We start from the raw sequence: 20,410 nt of genomic DNA on the forward strand, positions 1-20,410 counted from the left end.
ATTTCCCTCGTTGCACTCACCACTCAGAATTACAATTACTTGCCTGTCTTATCCCCTCCTCCAAACTGTAAGCTTCTAAGTGGGAGTGACTATCCCTTGCAGTCTTGATATCCCAACCTCTAGCTTAGGGTTTGGCTTATGGTAAGCATTTAATAACAAGTCAATGTTTACTAAACAAATGGACACATCCCTTGGTGCTACAATTACAGACGAACAGAACTGGGTCCTGACAAATCTATTTTGTGGGAATTAACACCTTGATCCCCTTGTTGCTCAGTCCAGTGTTGTTACCATTAAATCATACTGTGTTTAGACCTAAGGAATAATTCACGCAACCTGTTTTGTGTGTCAGCTGTTCTGCTCTAGAGAGAAAATGGGGACTAGCTGATTCCCTGGGTTCAATTTATAACACTTTTAACCAATCTGATTCTGATTTTGTGACGTATGCTAGGAAAGGTGACATCCCTGTACCAAGACAGACTGACATACACTTTGTATATTACCTCCCACACTCTCTAAATATGTGGTTCTTCTATCCACTGCATGGTACAGGTTCCCTTAGATCTTGGCTAGATGCCAGTGATCTACTGGCCTCAAACAGCTAATGAGGTGGCTACAATGGAGTCCTGAAATGGGAAGGTCACCTCACATAGTGGGTGAGAATGTGGACTCTGGTGTCAGACTGATTGTTGAAATCTCAGCCCTACTTTATGCTAACTGTGACATGTAAGTCTCCCTTCTTCCTTATGTATAATAATGTTTCTTAGCTCAAGGCACTGGTGTAGGGACTAAAGGAAGTTGATCTATCAAGAGAATTTAGCACATGGCATGTATAAAATTCTTCATAAACAGCAAAAATAAGCTTAATAAGATAATGAGTAGTTTGGCCAGGTGTAGTAGCTCATCCCTATGATCCAAGCACTTTAAGAGGCTGAGGTGGGAGGATCACTTGAGGCCAGAAGTTTGAGGATGCCATGAGTTGTGATCACACCATTGCACTCAAGCCTGGGCAGCAGTACTACGCTATCATCCCATCTCATTGAAGAACTCACACTGAATTTAAGGGAGCACTGTTACCATCATGGATTGAACACTCACAGGACTCTTTTTTTTTTTTTTTTTGAGACAGAGTCTCACTCTGTTGCCCAGGCTGGAGTGCAGTGGTACAATCTCTGCTGACTGCAAGCTCCACACCCTGGATTCACACTATTCTCCTGGCTCAGCTTCCTGAGTAGCTGGGACTACAGGTGCCCACCACCACGCCCAGCTAATTTTTTGTATTTTTAGTAGAGACGGGGTTTCACCATGTTAGCCAGGATGGTCTCGATCTCCTGACCTTGTGATTCGCTGGCCTCAGCCTCCCAAAGTGCTGGGATTACAGACATGAGCCACCATGCCCGGCCCACTTGCAGGACTCTTTTAGTGCACAAGTGCTATGCACAGGTTCGAGTGTGAGAGAATATGGCAGACATTTCCAAGAAAATCTAAACAATTTTCTGCACCCTTTGGAATGATCCAATCATTAAGCTTTCCTTGAATTCAATGGGAGTACTATGCCCAGAGAGGTTTCATAGAGCAGAGTGAGAAAAGTGACAGTCCTATAATGAAGAATGAAGTTGAATTTTCAATTGTCCTTAGATTATTACATTAGGCATATTATAAAAAGGAGGGATTCAATAAACTAGGCCTATTAGTATGGAGCTCAATTGGCCCTTTTATACAGAGGCCTGTACTAGAGATGACGTTCTACTTTTTTATTCTCTAATGACTTCTACAAGAGAGCTTGTACTCTGCTCAGGAAGGGTTAGGAAATCCACTGGTTTTATTAACATGTATTAATATGTTAATAGGCACAAGATCACTGAGTAATTAAAAAAATCAAACATCTTGAAAATAACAGATTACCAATTTGATTACAAAATTGTCAAACATTTGTTGGCTGTATCTTAACTCTTAATGCTTTTGTAGAGCCTAGACTGAAATCAAATATATACTCTTTATTGAGCTTATATTTTAAGATACAAAAATCTAATTCCAACACTTACTAGCTCAGAGATGTTATTTCGCCTCTGTAAGCCTCAGTTTCCTGATGTGTAGAATGAAGTTCTGTGAAATTGTAAGTCTTACTTAGGGTCTATGGATTAAATGAGCTAATCTCTGTGAAGAGAGAAGCACAGAATCTGGCTCATGGGCTCAGTAAATATTAGTTATGGTAATCCAAAGCCAGGGTGCCAAATATATCATTGGAGGATGTTTCACTGGAGATCCCGATTGATCACATTCCATTGTATGGCCCTCAAATAGTTGAGAAAATATGGGTACACGCACATACATATCCTCACCTGTCCTTATGAAAACCCCAGTGGCAGTTCAGAGCAACAGACTGCTGTGATGGGTAGTTGGCTGTCGTTTTCTTCATCCAGAAAGTTCCTTGACACATTCTAGAGACAAATATGTCTGAACTCAGCTAAGATGGAGCAGCAGTTAACACGCTGAAGCACGTTCTGCCCTTAAGAGAAGAATGACTAAAAATGTCAGTGTTTTCTCTCTTCTATCATTCACAACCTGTAAGAACACCACATGGTCCTGCATCTCCCCATTTTCCTTATTTTTGACTTCCTGGCTCTTTCTTTCTCTACTGTACACCCCATCTTGCTAGCCATACTCTCTCTATATCTGTGTTCTTGATCTTCTCCCACCTAGATTTCCAAGTCCCCCCTTCCTCTCTCCATCTCATGTTTTACCTTCCATTTCCTTATTCCACTGTCAGCAGCCTCTTCTATAAAATCTTTGAAGACAGCTAAGTTATACATATTTTGTGTGTTGCATCCACTGAACTGATTTGGCCAATGAAACTGTCATGGGTGCAGTGCTCTGAGCTGATGCAGAGCAAGACAGGAGCTGAAGGAGTAGAGAGTCTTCAGGAGTACTGTGCAGAACAAAAAATGAACCTCAAGGTGAGATTATTGAAGTATCTGAAATAATAAAGAATAAAAACAGATTGAAAATAGACTAATCATTCTACCCTGGGATTTGAGACTCAATGAGTCTTCCTTGGTGCCTGAATGGGGGGGCGGGCAGGGTAGTCTCAATAAAACTAAAAGAGGCATAACATTGTAAATTTATGCAACAAGTTCTCCCGCAGGGTTTTACAAACTGGAAATGAAAATCATTTAAGAAAGGATTGGATATGCCATGACTTGTGGATCATATTAAGTTAACTTTCTTTGACTGACTTCCATGCTGTTCTCAGGGTCAAGTTACTCAAGTGAAAATGTTACTTCAGATAGGATAATGGAAAAAAAGGGAATAAATGCTGTGGTATGTAATCTATGTTTTTGCCATCTTTACTCTGCAGAAGTTATTTAACCTGTCTCATCATGCCAGAATACTGCATGCTTCACTTTCTACCTCTGGAAGTCATGACTGATATGTTGTTTGGCCACATTCTGTCAAGAAAAGTCTTCATTCTATAATATATGAATGACTACAAAATGACAGTGTACACCAAGGTAACATACCCAAGGCATAACCTCTGGTCTGCCAGGGATCATAAGTGACAGCAGTTTTTCATATTGAACATACCCACAGGCAACTCCATCTTTACATGTGGTCTGTGGTGAATTTTCTTCTCTGCTGTATACATACATTCAACACCCCACGCCAGAGGAGGATCACACAGTGCCTTGTATTTTCAGTCATCACTTTCAAAATCAGCACTTTATACATATAGGCTTAAAGAAAAACATGGAGATCAGCATTTGGGAAGTGAGGGGAGGTCCTGATCTTTTGTTCCTATTTCCTTCTCCATACCCAGTTAAACCAGACAAATATATTCATGGATACACGGAAAGGCAGAATTAGGACCAGATTACTGAAATTGATTGCTATTTTAAATGACATGTGCATCTATTAGACTTGAAAATTTTCCATATATGAATTGTAATCTCCCCCTTTGGAGGTACTCAGTTTGACATGTATGTTTTCAACCACACAAATATCTTATTTGAGTGTCTGGCTTTTCCCCCCTAGAATAAATTTACTATAATTTTGGGGACTTGCAGGGGCGGGTATAAGGGAGTTGATTTGTAAGTGCAGAACAGACAGGAAGTCAGAAACACTGAAAGCTCCTTTATAAAGGATAAAATGGACATGATAAGGAAATTCAAACTTTATTGGATTTATTTAGTGGCTTTCCCCCAAGAGCTAAGATAAAGTTGTGACTATGTTTATTTGAAAGAAACAAAATCATGAGTCAAATAGATCATCTTATCTTTTCAGAATCATAGAGTTAGATGGGCTTTCTTTCTCCTTACGTGTATTTAACTGAGATTACTGTAAAATTCCTTTGTAAAAAGATTTCAAGAAAATTGCAAAGTAGAACAGGAAAAAAAACAAGATTTACGACTTGTACCCAGGAAAAAGGACTGTCCTTCCCTTCTCAGGAAAAAACAATCCTTTCAAATGAAACATGAGCTATGCCATGGTCAACAGATTAGGGCTATATCTAGCAAGATAATGGGCTCTGTATGGAAACACCCCATTTCTGCTTTCACACAGTTCCTCCCTTGGAAGCCTATGCGACAGTGTAAATGCATGTTAACGCTTCAGAGAGTTCTAGCGAAGGTCACAGGTTTATAAAAGGAACTCAGCATTTGAATTCAGAGTCACTGTGTACAGCCCACTTCTGTCTATGGCTTGCAAATTTGATCAATGTTTTTGAGTAGAAGTAAAGAGAGATAGGAGAAAACAGTGTACCAACAATAGTTGTAATTTTGGTAGATGTTCCAAAAGCTCGATGGGAGCCTAAATTCTGAATTTTAACATTTGTCTTCCAAATGCTTGGGGCAGTGGAACCAACAAAAGACATTCTCAGAAAACATAATGAGGCTGATCTTCCTACAGTTACTCAACACAAGCATACCAAGGAGCTCATATGGCTTCCCCTTAAAACTTGTGGGACATGGATGCCATTTCAGCAGCAACACAAAGAAGCCAATGTTAGCAACTTCTCTGAGCCCCTACAACCCGGTGTAGAGATTGTGCTGTCTCTCTTCTGATTCTTTTCCCCCAAAGTATTACTGGGTTGATTCAATTGCCTGCAATCACTTTCTAGGTTTCTTTCCCAGAAGCTGTGTTTTCACCTGCTTCCAGACCTCCGCACATCTGGGATTCTATTTGTGGGTGACACTTCTTTCTACTTCAAAATTGCATTTTCAGTGTTAGTGTTACCCTAAAAATAAGTGGAACAAGTTTCTTTGCACTGGAAAAAACAAATCTTACCTTATTTATTTCGTGTACTCTCTCCTGATTTCCAAGATGATGACTAGTGGTTCCAATAAATTACACACAAAACTAAAACCAAGCCAAACCAAACAAAAATAAGAACAAAACCAATATATTGGTATGTATTGATTGTTAATAGGTTTAGTGGAACAGGCTGGTCCTGATGGCTTTTCTTTTCTACTGACATGAGATCCTCTTGTGGGAACATTTGGACACTATGTCTTAATCCATAGAAATGTCTCAAAGGATGGAAATTTTACGCCCTTGAAGGAGGCGTTTTGAAACAGATGGTCTCCATATATAAACATTTAGATAGCTCTATATCCACCCACAATTAGAGCCAGTGTCTGATATTTCACAAAAGCAATATGAACCACAGGAAAAATTTCTGAACAAAGATTTGATAAAGTCACACTATGACCAATTTTTCAAAAAGGTTAAGACTAAAAGGTACCTCTGAAGTTTCATAGAATTTTCATTCCCTATTCAGTTTCTGAAGGTAGTCTTGTCTGCAAGTTTTATATCCATCTTACACTTGCAGAGTTGCACAGGAAACAAATTCATTCCACTGCATCAAAAACAGCTACCTATACTTTCAGGGCTGTTTCACTCCTGTAATACCAATAAGGTACATTTGAATCTTACTGGCCTACTAAGATTGAGAACAATTAGTTCTCAGATAATTTTTTCTGTTGTAACACATCATTAAATAGAAAGTATCAGTAATTTATCTTTGTTTTTGTATCAACTCCTTCTCAACCCCTATCCTCAAGGAGAAATAAAGTGCAGTGTATAATAGCCATGCTGAACTTAAGAACATAATATTTGCGATTCTCTTCACATCCTATGAAGCATGGGCTTTGAGAATTCTCAGCCCACATACTGTACAAATTCACTAAACAAAATGGATCTTGACCCTGTACAGTTTCTTACAATGCTTCCACTGATAACCTAAGATGTCAACTACCAAAGCAAATGTGATGATGTCACTGCTGATAGTATTCCACCAAATCACTTGCTTAATGAGACAAAAGAAACCTAAATTGCAACACTCTGGTCAAAGAATACATTGCAGCAGTGATAAGATCAGAGAAAGTATTTAGATGCCAACCTCTAATCAGGAAGAGACAGAAAAAACTACGCAGACTACATAAGCAGGCTTCAAAGATAAAGAACATTGTGGCTGAATCTTTTGGAGAAGAGAGTATTGCTCTTTTAAGGCAGAAATGCCATGGAACGAAGCTTTAAGTTCTACCATGTGACTTAGTAGAAGAAAAAAAGCTATTATATTCATTCTACGATGCCCACAGCTTGAACTTGGAACATTCTCATCTTCATCATCAATAATATATATGTGTACATAGCCCATGAAAGTTTCCGTAATAAAGGAATGGGCCTTCCATTCTACATACCATGCCTAAAATAGGTTTCAATAGCAGACGGGTAGGAAGATTTCCAGAAGCACAGTCATCTCTGAATACAAGAATTTCTTCCTATTTTAACCCTTAAATTCCTGAGCACAGTGTGGGGCAGTCTATGATCATTTGACCAGAAATTGAAAGGAAACACCAAAAATTAAAAGGAGTGACAATTTTCTGATGTTCCAGTGAGACCAGCACTGCAAGGGGACAACTCCCAAGAACAATAAGAACTCAGGGCCCCCAGCTCTAGGAGCTCCCTTCCCTTCCTTTCCCTTCCCTTCCCTTCCCTTCCCTTCCCTTCCCTTCCCTTCCCTTCCCTTCCCTCCCCTCCCCTCCCCTCCCCTCCCCTCTCTTCCCTTCCCTTCCCTTCCTCCCTTTTTTTTTTTTTTTTTTGACAGAGTCTTGCTCTGTTGCCCAGGCTGGGGTGCAGTGGCATGGTCTCAGCTCACTGAAACCTCCGCCTCCTGGGTTCAAGTGAATCTCCTGCCTCAGCCTCCCAAGCAGCTGGGATTACAGGCGCCTGCCACTACGCCAAGCTAATTTTGTATTTTTAGTAGAGATGGAATTTTGCCATGTTGGCCAGGCTGGTTTCGAGTTCTTGACCTTAGGTGATCCAGCTGCCTCAGTCTCCTAAAGTGCTGGGATCACAGGCATGAGTCACACCCCGCCCAGCTCTAAGATATTTCTTCTTAACTCTACTGATGGCAGTCATTACAGTGATACCCGAGGTGTATAACAAATCCACAAATTTTACCATTGATCTAACAAATATTAATTAGATGTGCATAGTACCATGATAAAGGATACAGTCTTTGCCCTGAAGGTGCTAATTCACAGCTGGGGAGACATACAAGTAGACAGGCAGTTGCAGCATAGGTAGAGCAAGGACTAATAAAGGGGTCACAGAGCCGCAGAGAATGGACACCTCCTTCAGTAATGGCTTCCTGAAGGACAGGAGGCTTAACCCAGTGCTGAACAATGAGTTCAAGTTAGTCGTGGGAAGGATGAAGAGGACAGAAAGGCATTCCAGGCAGAGGAGAAACAGTCTGTACAAAGGTATGGAAGCAATGAAACACTGCAGTTGGGAGAAATGAAAGCAATACAGAGTAGTAGGCATATGGGAAGCTCCAGTGGAGTAGCAAGAGAAACAGGCTGGAAATGTAGGCAGGAGTCAATCTTCAAAGGCTTCCTTTCCCACTTTCTTTTGATCCTATATAGACCTTGAAAGAACTGAATGTCTCAAAAATCAGGCTTTCTTTTGGTTTGCATGGTTTACTTCCTTTAGGGAAGCGCAAGGGGCCGCGGAACTCCCTTCCCTAGCCAAGGGAAGCCCTGAGGGACTGTGCCATGAGGAAGGGTGCATTCCAGCACAGATACTATGCTTTTCCCACGGTATCCGCAACCCACAGACCAGGAGATTCCCTCAGGTGTCTACACCACCAGGGCCCTGGGTTTCAAGCACAAAACTGGGCGGCTGTTTGGGCGGACACCAAGCTAGCTGCAGGAGTGTTTTTTCATACCCCAGTGGCGCCTGGAATGCCAGCGGGACAGAACCCGTTCACTGCCCTGGAAAGGGGGCTGACACCAGGGAGCCAAGTAGTCCAGCTCAGCGGATCCCACCTCCACAAAGCCCAGCAAGCTAAGATCCATGATTTGAAATTCTCACTGCCAGCACAGCAGTCTGAAGTTGACCTGGGACCCTGGAGCTTGGTGGGAGGAGAAGCATCTGGCATTACTGAGGTTGGAGTAGGCAGATTTCCCCTCACAGTGTAAACAAAGCTGCTGGGAAGTTCAAACTGGGCAGAACCCACCGCAGTGCCAAAAAGCTGCTGTAGCCAGACTACCTCTCTAGATTCCTCCTCTCTGGACAGGGCATCTCTGAAACAAAGGCAGCATCCCCAGTCAGTGGCTTATAGATCAAACTCCCATCTCCCTGGGACAGAGCACCTGGGGGAAGGGGCGGCTGTTGGCACAGCTTCAACACACTTAAACGTTCCAGCCTGCTGGCTCTGAAGAGAGCATCGGATCTCCCCGCACAGCACTCAAGCTCTGCTAAGAGACAAACTTTCTGCTCAAGTGGGTCCATAACCCCTGTGCCTCCTGACTGGGAGACACTTCCCAGCAGGGATTGACAGACACCTCATACAGGAAAGCTCCAGCTGGTATCTGGCAAGTGCCCCTCTGGGACAAAGCTTCCAGAGGAAGGAACAGGCAGCAATCTTTGCTGTTCTGCAGCCTTTGCTGCTTATATCCAGGCAAACAGGATCAGGAGTGGACCTCCAGCAAACTCCAGCAGACCTGCAGCAAAGGATCCTGACTGTTAGAAGGAAAACTAACAAACAAAGGAATATCATCAATATCAACCAACAGGGCATCCACACAAAAACCCCATCTGAAGGTCACCAACATCAAAGACCAATGGTAGATAAATCCAGGAAGATGAAGAAAAACCAGCACAAAAAGACTGAAAATTCCAAAAACCAGAACGCCTCTTCTCCTCCAAAGGATCACAACTCCTTGCCAGCATGGGAACAAAACTGGACATAGAATGAGTTTGACGAATTGACAGAAGTAGGCTTCAGAAGGTGAGTAATAAAAATTCCTCCGAGCTAAAGGAGCATGTTCTAACCTAATGCAATGAAGCTAAGAACCTTGATAAAAGGTTAGAGGAACTTCTAACTAGAATAACCAGTGTAGAGAAGACCTTAAATGACCTGATGGAGCTGAAAAACACAGCATGAGAACTTTGTGAAGTGTGCACAAGTATCAATAGCGGAATCAATCAAGTGGAAGAAAGGGTATCAGAGATTGAAAATCAATGTAATGAAATAAAGTCTGAAGACAAGATTAGAGAAAAAAGAATGAACAAAGTCCCCATTAAATATAGAACTATGTGAAAAGACCAAACCTACATTTGATTGGTGTACCTGAAAGTGACGAGGAGAATGGAACCAAGTTGGAAAACATTCTTCAGGATATTATCCAGGAGAACTTCCCCAACCCAGCAAGACAGGACAACATTCAAATTCAGGAAATACAGAGAACATCACAAAGATACTCCACGAGAAGAGCAACCCCAAGATACATAATTGACAGATTCACCAAGATTTAAATGAAGGAAAAAAGGTTAAGGGCAATCTGAAAGAAAGGTCGGGTTACCTACAAAGAGAAGCCCATCAGACTAACAGCAGATCTCTCCGCAGAAACCTTACAAGCCAGAAGAGACAGGGCCAATATTCAACATTCTAAAAGAAAAGAATTTTCAACCCAGAATTTCATATCCAGCCAAACTAAGCTTCATAAGCAAAATAGAAATAAAATCCTTTACAGACAAGCAAATGCTGAGAGATTTTGTCACCACCAAGACTGCCTTACAAGAGCTCCTGAAGGCAGCACTAAATATGGAAAGGAAAAAATGGTACCAGCCACTGCAACAACATACCAAATTGTAAAGACCATCAACACTATGAAGAAATAGCATCAACTAATGGGCAAAAATAACCAGCTAGCATCATAATGACAGGATCAAATTCACACATAACAATATTAACCTTAAATGTAAATGTGCTAAATGCCCCAATTAAAAGACACAGACTGGCAAATTGGATAAAGAGTCAATACCCATCGGTGTGCTATATTCAAGAGACCCATCTCACGTGCAAAGACACAGATAGGCTCAAAATAAAGGAATGGAGGAAGATTTACCAAACAAATGGAAAGCAAAAAAAGCAGGGGTTGCAATCCTAGTCTCTGATAAAACAGATGATCAAAAGAGACAAAGAAGGGCATTACATAATGGTAAAGGGATCAATGCAACAAGAAGAACTAACTACCCTAAATATATATGCACACAATACAGGAGCACCCAGGTTCATGAAGCAAATTCCTAGAGACTTACAAAGAAATTTAGACTCCTACACAATAACAGTGGGAGATTTTAATACCCAACTGTCAATATTAGACAGATCAATGAGACAGAAAATTAACAAGGATATTCAGGACTTGAACTAAACTGTGGACCAAGTGGACCTAATAGACATCTACAGAACACTCCACCCCAAATCAACAGAATATACATTCTTCTCAGCACCACATCACACTTTTTCTAAAATTGACCACATAATTGGAAGTAAGACACTCCTCAGCAAATGCAAAATAACAGAAATCATAACAAACAGTCTCTCAGAAAACAGTGCAATCAAATTAGAACTCAGAATTAAGAAACTCACTCAAAACCACACAACTACATGAAAACTGAACAACCTGCTCCTGAATGACTACTGGGTAAATAACAAAATTAAGGCAGAAATAAGTAAGTTATTTGAAACTAATGAGAATAAAGACACAATGTACCAGAATCTTTGGGACACAGCTAAAGTAGTGTTTAGAGGGAAGTTTATAGCACTAAATGCCCACAGGAGAAAGGAAAGATCTAAAGTCAATACCCTAACATCACAATTAAAAGAACTAGAGAAGCAAGAGCAAACAAATTCAAAAGCTAGCAGAAGACAAAATATAACTAAGATCACAGCAGAAAAGAAGGAGATAGGGACACGAAAATCCCTTTAAAAATTCAACACGGGAGCTGTTTTTTTTTTTTTTTTAAACGATTAATAAAATAGACTGTCAGCCAGACTAATAAACAATAAAAAAAGAGAAGAATCAAATAGACACAATAAAAAATGATAAAGGGAATATCACCACCAATCCCACAGAAATACAAACTACCATCAGAGAATGCTACAAATGCCTCTACACAAATGAAAAAGTAGAAGAAATGGATAAATTCCTAGACATGTACACCCTCCAAAGATTAAACCAGGAAGAAGTGGAATCCCTGAATAGACCAATAATAAGATCTGAAATTAAGGCAATAATTAATAGCCTACCAACCAAAAAAAGCCCAGGACCAGATGGATTCACAGTCGAATTCTACCAGAGGTACAAAGAGGAGCTGGTACCATTCCTTCTGAAACTATTCCAATCAATAGAAAAAGAGGGAATCCTCCCTAACTCATTTTATGAGGCCAGTATCATCGTGATACCAAAACCTGGCAGAGACACAACAACAAAAAAGAAACTTTCAGGCCAATATTCCTGATGAACATCAATATGAAAATCCGCCATAAAATACTGGCAAAGCGAATCAAGCAGCATATCAAAAAGCTTATCCACCATGATCAAGTCAGATTCATCCCTGGGATTCAAGGCTGGTTCAACATATGCAAATCAATAAATGTAATCCATCACATAAACAGAACCAACAACAAAAACCACATAATTATCTCAATAGATGCAGAAAAGACCTTCAATAAAATTCAACACCCCTTCATGCTAAGAACTCTCAATAAACTAGGTATGGCTGGAACATATCTCAAAATAATAAGAGCAATTTATTACAAACCCACAGCCAATATCATAGTGAATGGGCAAAAACTGGAAACATTCCCTTTGAAAACTGGCACAAGACAAAGATGCCCTCTCCCACCACTCCTATTCAACATAATATTGGAAGTTCTGGCCAGGGCAATCAGGCAAGAGAAAGAAATAAAGTGTATCCAAATAGGAAGAGAGGAAGTCAAATTGTCTCTGTTTGCAGATGACGTGATTGTATATTTAGAAAACCCCATTGACTCAGCCCTAAAATCTCCTTAAGCTGTTAAGTATCTTCAGCAAAGTCCCAGGTTACAAAATCAATGTGCAAAAATCACAAGCATTCCTATACACCAATAACAGACAGAGAGCCAAGTCATGAGTAAACTCCCATTCACAATTGCTACAAAGAGAATTAAATACCTAGGAATATAACTTACAAGGGATGAAGGATCTCTTCAAGGAGAACTACAAACCACCACTCAAGGAAAGAAGATAGGACACAAACAAATGGAAAAACATTCCATGCTCATGAATAGGAAGAATCAATATTGTGAAAATGGCCGTACTGCTGAAAGCAATTTATAGAATCAATGCTATCCCCATCGAGTTACCATTGACTTTCTTCACAGAATTAGAAAAAACTACTTTAAACTTAATATGGAACCAAAAAAGAACCTGTATAGCCAAGACAATCCTAAGCAAAAATAACAAAGCTGGAGGCATCATGCTACACTACCTGACTTCAAACTATACTACAAGGCTACAGTAACAAAAACAGAATGGTACTGGTACCAAAACAGATATATAGACCAATGGAACAGAATAGAGGCCTCAGAAATAACACCACACATCTACAACCGTCTGATCTTTGACAAACCTGTCAAAAACAAGCAATGGGGAAAGGATTCCCTACTTAATAAATGGTGTTGAGAAAACTGACTAGCCATATGCAGAAAACTGAAACTAGACCCCTTCCTTACATCTTATACAAAAATTAACTCAAAATGGATTAAAGACTTAAATGTAAGACCTAAAACCATAAAAATCCTAGAAGAAAACCTAGGCAATACCATTCAGGACATAGGCATGGGCAAAGACTTCATGACTAAAATACAAAAAGTAATGACAACAAAAGCCAAAACTGACAAATGGGATCTAATTAAACTAAAGGGCTTCTGCAGAGCAAAAGAAACTATCATCAGAGTGAACAGGCAACCTACAGAATGGGAGAAAATGTTTGCAATCTATCCTTGTGACAAAGGGCTAATATCTAGAATCTACAAAGAACTTTAACAGATTTGCAAGAAAAAAACAACCCCATCAAAAAGTGGGCAGAGGATATGAACGGACACTTCTCAAAAGAAGACATTTATGTGGCCAACAAACATGAAAAAAAAGCTCATCATCACTGGTCATTAGAGAAATGCAAATCAAAACCACAATGAGATACCATCTCATGCCAGTTAGAATGGCGATCATTAAAAAGTCAGGAAACAACTAGATGTTGGAGAGGATGTGGAGAAATAGGAACACTTTTACACTGTTGGTCAGAGTGTAATGTTCAACCATTGTGGAAGACAGTGTGGCAATTCCTCAAGGATCTAGAACTAGAAATACCATTTGACCCAGCCATCCCATTACTGAGTATATACCTGAAGGATTATCAGTCCTTCTACTATAAAGACACATGCACATGTATGCTCATTGCATCACTATTCACAATAGCAAAGACTTGGAACCAACCCAAATGCTCATCAATGATAGACTGGATAAAGAAAATGTGGCACATATACACCATGGAATACTATGCAGCAATCAAAAAGGATGTGTTCATGTCCTTTGCAGGGACATGGATGAAGCTGGAAGCCTTCATTCTCAGCGAATTAACACAGGAACAGAACACCAAACACCACATGTTGTCACTCACAAGTGGGAAGTGAACAATGAGAACACATGGACACAGGGAGGGGAATATCACACACCAGCCTGTCAGCGGGTGGGAGGCTAGGGGAGGGATCACATTAGGAGAAATACCCAATATAGATGTTAGGTTGATGGGTGCAGCAAACCACCATGGTACATGTATACCTATGGAACAAACCTGCATGTTCTGCACATGTATCCCAGAAATTAAAATATAATTGAAAAAAAAAAAAAACAATTTTGCTGAGACTAGGAATAAAGGTTATTGGTCCACGTATAATGACTTGAAGTGAGCTGCCTGGGAGATGGCTTTTGACAACACTAACCTCTCGATGCAAATCATTACACACTTCTATTATCCCTATCCTTAGGCAAATTTACTTATTCAACAAGAATCTTAAATTCATAACTCTAATGCCTCATTCTTCACTTCCTATAAAAACAAAAACCATATATGCCTTTGAAACAGTTCCAGCCATCATATCTGATTAAAGTGTGGCCGTATTTTAACCTCAATGCCTTTTTTAAAAAGTGTAATCTTAGTAGGCACAAACCCCAGGATACAAACATAATTTGCCAGCTGAGTTAGCAAGAAATAATATATTTATCTGTTTTTTTAATTTAAAATAGATAAGCAAACATATCACCTCAGTGAAAGCTATCCAAAGATGGTTTCAGAACTCTCCAAATTGTGAAGGAAATAAACAGCCAAGGGAACGAATTTTCAAACTCAGTTCCAGTACATATTAGAACTTAAAAAAAAAAAAAAATTAGATGTTGAGTGTTCTTCAGGGACACACTTAAATTTGTGATATGAAAAAGAAATGAATTCATTTGTCAATAAGGCACTTGTGAGGGGAAAATGTGAAAAGAAACAAATCTATCTTGATTTTTAATAAACATGAATTTAATAAACTTAATGTTTATTGAAAAACAAATTTTTTTATTTAAAAAAAATTTTTTATTAAAACAAGATAAAAACAGTGCATACAAATAATTTCATTTTTGCAAGGTTTAAGAACAAGGATAAGTAATGTGTGGTATTAGAAATCAGGATGTTAATGCTTGGGGTAGGTAGTGACTAGAAGAAGGCACAAGGAGTTTCTGGGGTACTTGATTTTTGATCTGGGTGTTGGTTACACAGGTATGTCCACTTTGCAGAAATTTATTGAACTGCATAATTATGATTTTGCACTTTTCTGTATGTATCTGTTAAAAAAGTGGAAATGAAGAAGTGGACTTGCATGCACCAGCAACCATTAGAAAATGCTTTCCTTTCAACAATATACCATTTATCCTTTATGTCATATACACAAATTAACTCAAAATAGATCAAATACCTAAATGTAAGAGCTCAAACTATAAAACTCTTGAAAGAAAACAGGGAAACATCTTCATGACATCATTACAGTGATTTTCTGAATAGTTCCAAAAGCCTCGCCAATAATTAAAATTTAAAACTTTTGCACATCAGAGGACCCTATCAAGAGAGTGAAAAACAACCCACACAATGGGACAAAATATTTGCAAATCATATATCTGACAAGGGATTAATTTCCAGAATATATAAGCTCAACAACAAAAACAAATCCAAACAACCCAATTTAAAAAATGAGCAGAGTACTGGATATCCATGTCTCCAAGGAAGATATACAAATGGGCAATAAGCATATGAAAAGATGGGCAACATCATTAGTCATTAGGGAAGTGCAAATCAAAACCACAATGAATACCACTTCACATCCATTAGGGTAGCTATTATTTTTTAAAAAGGAAAATAATAACTGTTGACAAAGATGTGGAAGAATTGGAACACACGTATTGCTGATAGGAGTGTAAAATAGTTCAGCTACTGTGGGAAACAGTATGGTGGTTCTCTAAAAAGTTGAACATGTAATTACTGTATAATCCAGCAATTTCACTTCTTTTTTTTTTTTTTTTTTTTTTTTGAGACGGAGTCTCGCTCTGTTGCCCAGGCTGGAGTGCAGTGGCCGGATCTCAGCTCACTGCAAGCTCCGCCTCCCGGGTTTACCGCCATTCTCCTGCCTCAGCCTCCGAGTAGCTGGGACTACAGGCGCCCGCCACCTCGCCCGGCTAGTTTTTTGTATTTTTTAATAGAGACGGGGTTTCACAGTGTTAGCCAGGATGGTCTCGATCTCCTGACCTCGTGATTCGCCCGTCTCGGCCTCCCAAAGTGCTGGGATTACAGGCTTGAGCCACCGGGCCCGGCCCAGCAATTTCACTTCTATGTATAAATCCAGATGAATTGAAAGCAGGAATGCAAAAAGGTACTTGCATACTAATGTTCATGACAGTATTATTTACAATAACCAAATGATAAAAATAACTCAAATGTCCATCAGTTGATGAATGGATAAATGAAAGGTGGTATATACATACAATGGATTATTATTCAGCCTTAAAAAAGAATAAAATTTAGATAACATGCTACAACATAGCCAGATGCAAAAGGACAAATATTGAACTAAGCCAGATGCAAAAGGACAAATATTGTATTCCACTTAAATGAGACAACCAGAATAGGCACATTTGAGGGGTTATAATGAGGTGGAACAATGGGAAGTTACTGTTTAACTGTACAGAGTTTCTGTTGTGGAAATGGATAGTGGTGACATTTATTCAACATTGTGAATGTACTTAATGTCACCGAATTATATACTTAAAAACAGTTAAAATTGTAAAGTTTATGGTATGTTTATCACCATAAAAAGATACCATTTAGAATGGAAATAAAAATTATAAAAAACCTAAGAGTAAATCTAAGAAAAGATGAGAAAATTATCAAATTAGTTGAAGATCATTAAATAATAGCTATACAGAAAGATATACCATATCCATGATTAGAGAGACTCAATGTTATACAAATGTCAATTATTCACAAATTAATCTGAAGATTTAATGCAAATCCAATTAAAATCAAACAATTTTTGTTGTTGTTTGTTTTGTTTTTCTTGTAAAACTAGACAAATTGATTCTGAAACTTAAATAGGAAAGTAAATGGTCAAGAACAACCAAAGCTCAAACTGAAGAAGACATAAAGACTGAAGCTAGACATTATGATTTATTATTATGCCCTAAAAATTAAGACTGCAGGGCTCAAACAAGGATGAACATTATGCTAATAGCTAATGGGATGTCATTGGTGTAATGGCTATTGATACAGCTCACTCCCTTACTTCACCTCCTTCAGGTCTCATCTCAAAGGCCTTCTTAGTAGTGAGGAATGAGTAATATGTAAAATAACAATGTCTGCTCCTCCCACCCACACTACAGTCCTTATTCCCTGTTTCCATTTTAGTTTCTCCACAGCAATTTATAACCGTTGAACATTCTTTATATTTTACTTCTATATCTCTTTATCATATCTCACTATAGGATAAACTATACAAAGGCAGGAATTTCTTCTTGTTGTTCACTGCTGTGTCCTCAGGGTTTGGAACACTACCTGATTAAGTATTCATTTTCTTAAGTAAATGAATACAACAGTTTAGAATACTCAAAAACAGACCTGCTCATATAAGGATGTCAAATATATGACCAAGCTGGCATTACAAGCCAGAGGAGAAAGGATGAATTATTCAAGAAAGGCACTTTTTTCTTTATCCAGTTTTCAGCTTCACTTTATTCCTAAATTTGCCTAACATTGAAAGAACTTAATTTCTACAAATAAGATTTATTTTAGTCTCTCACCCTATAGATTGTTCCTTTAATATGAAAAAGACACAAAGTTGCAGGACAAAGTGACACAATTATCCATATAGATTTTTAAAAATCTACCCCTTACATCATACCTAGAAATTGATTTCAAATGGATTAAAGTCTTAGAGGTGAAAAGGTGAAAATGAAAATTTTAGAATTAGAAAAAAATTTTTTTCTAACTTCCAGATAGGGAAGAGTTTCTTAAACAAGGGGGAAAAAAAAAAGAAAGAAAAAAAGCACATTATAAAGGAACTGATGGATAATAATGTAATTTGGATGTGTGTCCTCTCTAAATCTCATGCTGAAATGTGATTCTCAGTGTTGGAGGTGTGGCCTGTTGGGAGGTAACTGGATCGTGGGGACAATCATCCCTCATGAATGGTTTAACACCATCTCCTTGGTGGTGAGTTCTTACTCAGTTAGATCATGTGAGATCTGGTTGCTTAAAAGTCTAGGACCTCCCCTAACCTCACTCTCTTGTTCCTGCTCTCACCATGTGACATGCTGCCTCCCCGTTTGCTTTCTCCCATGACTGTAAGTTTCCTGAGGCCTCACCAGAAGTAGATGTCAGCACCATGCTTCCCATAAAGCCTGCAGAACTATGAGCCAATTAAATCTCTCTTTATAAATTACCCAGTTTCAAGTATTATTTATAGCAATGCAAGAATGGTCTAATACAGATAATTTTTACTACATTAAAATTAAGAGCATCTATTTATTATGTGTACTATTTTTTTAAAAAGTTAAAATACAAGTCACAAACTGGCAAAAGATATTTACAAGAGCATAACCAGTGGAGGATTACAATCCAAAATATTTAAAGAAAACCTATAATAGGAAAAGATAAATAATGTAGTAGGAAAGTGGGCAAAAAACATAAACATGTAACCTTGTTAGAAATTAAAGACATGCAAATTAGAACCACAGTGAAATACCATTTTTTACTCTTCCATTTGGTCACAATTTTTTAAAGTTGGAAAATTTCAAGTCTTGCCTGGGTTGGAGCAATAGAGCTCTTATCTGTTGCTTGTGGGTGGGTAATTGGTACAACTACTTTGGAAAAAATATCCTCTGGCTTAGCAAATTTATTCTTAGGTATGCAGCTTAGAAAAACTGTTAGACATGTGCATCTGAAGTCAAGTCCAAGAATGTTAGGGAAGTTCTACCCACAGCAACAAAATGCTGGAAACAACTCAAATATACATTAACTACAGAATGGATAATTGAATGTTACTAGTCATACAATAGAAAAGTATACAACAGTGCAAGAGGATGACTCATAGACAGCATTTGTCAACATGGAAGAACCTGGAAACATAATGCTGAATGAAGGAAGCAAATCACAAAAGAGAACATATGAATCTATTTATATAAAGTTTGAATCTAGGCAAATTTAAAGTCATTTCTTTAGAGAGTTAGTAAAGTGATCAAGACAAGCAATGAATTGTTGAAAGAAAAACTGAATAAATGGACACAACAGTTGGTATAATTGTTTCCTCTCACTGAGAAAAGTAGCATGGCCATCAAGAAAAACTTTTATGTACATATTTTGCCAAAAGCAGACGTTCTTGTCATTTAGGGATTTTTCAAAAAGAAAAGGAAAAATAATCTTAAATTCTCTTTCCTTGGCAAATTTTTTTCCTACCAATCGAATAAACAACAACAAAAGAGATAAAATATCTGTGGTTTAATTTCTCTGAGTTTTTTTGTGAGACATCTTTCACAATGTAGCATACACCACATTCTTCACAATTAAATTTTCCAAACAGGGTAGGAGTTACTGTTCCTTCCTGGTGGAGGGCTCAATTAACTCCTGGTCCTGGTGTTCAGACTCTAAAATGACTTTGCTCCCTCTCCAAGTTATAATTGTGTAACAATTGCCGATGAAGGAAATTGATGTGATCATGTCTGGCTAGCAGGAAACTCCGCAGATAAGTGGTCAGACCATTACATGGCAGCCTTAATGGACCAGAAGCTCAGTCTGTCTCCGCCTGTCCTGAAATCCCATTTTGCTCTACAGAGTCTGGATTTTGTCATAGTATGATTTTAATATCATCATCGTAGTTTAATTATTCTTAAATATTAGAAATATTAAAATAATTATTAAAAATACCTTACTAAAGAAATAAAAAGTTTTATAAAACTTGACATGTGAATTTGTAAACTTTTATTGGTTGAAAGGTACTAAATAACTAGAACAACTTTCAAACAACAGCAGCAACAACCAAAAGCACTTTTAAAAAACTGTATTAGAAATAATAAATCTGTTAACACAAAACAAATTTATGGTCACTATTTCCTGTAGAAGGATATGTTTTTTCCTCTTACTTTATTTGAAAAGGGAAAATGTTCAGTCCACAAATGCATTGGAGTAATTATTAAAGCTTCATAAAACACAAGGGAAACAATTTTCATATCTTTAAGTCATACAAAATTTCACTGAGTAGTTCCTATTGAGATGCACATTAACACAAACATAAATCATTATTACATTCTACTGTACCATCCCTCAGGTTAAAAAAATCTATCTCAGTGTATACTTACTGTATATAAGTTTAGGGAATTAAAATTCTTATTTTGGACGGTCTTTGGAAGAGTATTTTACAATGGAGTGAACTCTTAAAAAATGTAAATCAAGGCTGGGCAAAGGTGGCTCACGCCTGTAATCCCAGCACTTTGGAAGG

This window comes from Trachypithecus francoisi, unplaced genomic scaffold (genome assembly GCF_009764315.1).
Source record: "Trachypithecus francoisi isolate TF-2019V2 unplaced genomic scaffold, Tfra_2.0 Lachesis_group13, whole genome shotgun sequence".
NCBI lineage: Eukaryota > Metazoa > Chordata > Mammalia > Primates > Cercopithecidae > Trachypithecus > Trachypithecus francoisi.